This window comes from Hevea brasiliensis, chromosome 4 (genome assembly GCF_030052815.1).
Source record: "Hevea brasiliensis isolate MT/VB/25A 57/8 chromosome 4, ASM3005281v1, whole genome shotgun sequence".
Lineage (NCBI taxonomy): Eukaryota > Viridiplantae > Streptophyta > Magnoliopsida > Malpighiales > Euphorbiaceae > Hevea > Hevea brasiliensis.
Window position 1 is genome coordinate 19,906,421 of NC_079496.1, and position 1,144 is coordinate 19,907,564.

Sequence of the window (1,144 nt, forward strand, 5' to 3'; positions counted from 1 at the left end):
CTTCTTCTTTTTCATTGGCTCATATGGAGTCTGATTATCAACTTCTTTCCCACTCCGCAACAGTATCGTTCTCGCATTTTCTTTGGGGTTCATGACTGTTTGTGATGGGAGCTTTCTAGAACCTTGAGCTTTAAGCTTGCTCACAGATGAAGCTAACTGACCAATCTGCCTCTCTATGTTTTAAATGCTATTTCTGGTCTCCTGTTGAAACTGTTGGGTATTGTTAGCCATGGCTTTAACAATTTCATCAACTGACATACCTTGATTTGAGGGAGGCGGAGGCGGAGGTGGTTGTGGTTGATTCACTTGTGGTCTTTGCTGCTAGTATCAGTTTTGCACCGGTAGATTCCCATAACTCAGATTGGGATGATCTCGCCATCCTAGATTATAAGTATTAGAATAGGGATCATACCTGCATTGTGGCTGTCCATAATGTCCTACTGCATTAGCATGTTGCATTGATTCATCCTCTTGTAACGCAGGACACATGTCAGTAGCATGGACCGAACCCGAACAAATTCTACATACCTTAATAGTTTGCATTTTTCCTACAGCCAATTGCCTCACCAAAGAAGTTAAATCAGAAATCTGTTTCTCAAGGTTAGATGTACTTACCTCATTAACCTTCATGGGAAAGTGATCCATTCTCATTCCAAATTGCTGAGAATTTGCTGCCATGTTAGCAATCAGCCTCCTTGCTTCTTCTGATGTCTTGTCAACCAAAGCTCCTCCACTAGTAGCATCTATCATACTGCGGTCCATTAGTAGAAGTCCCTAATAGAAATATTGAATCAAAAGCTGCTCACTTATTTGATGATGGGGACAGCTTGCACACAGCTTCTTAAATCTCTCCCAGTACTCATACAAGCTCTCTCCATTGTACTGCCGGATGCTACAAATTTCTTTTCTTATGTTGGCAGCACGGGAAGCAGGAAAATACTTCTCCAAAAATATTTGCTTCATCCCATTCCATGAGTTGACAGATCCAGAAGGAAGGTAATACAACCAATCCTTAGCTGTGTCTCCTAATGAGAAAGGGAAAGCTCGAAGCTTGATCTGATCCTCTGAAACTCCTTGAGGTTTCATGCTGGAACACACAACATGAAATTCCTTTAGATGCTTATGTGGATCCTCACCTGCAAGA

The 1,144-nt window shown here is 41.8% G+C and overlaps 1 non-coding gene across 1 annotated transcript; it reads left to right on the forward strand.

The window, feature by feature from the left end:
* The first annotated feature begins 808 nt into the window (after positions 1–808).
* Positions 809–915, forward strand: LOC131179620 (small nucleolar RNA R71). The gene has a single exon (XR_009148511.1). It is a non-coding gene; the product is annotated as a small nucleolar RNA R71 (small nucleolar RNA).
* The last annotated feature ends 229 nt before the right edge of the window (positions 916–1,144 follow it).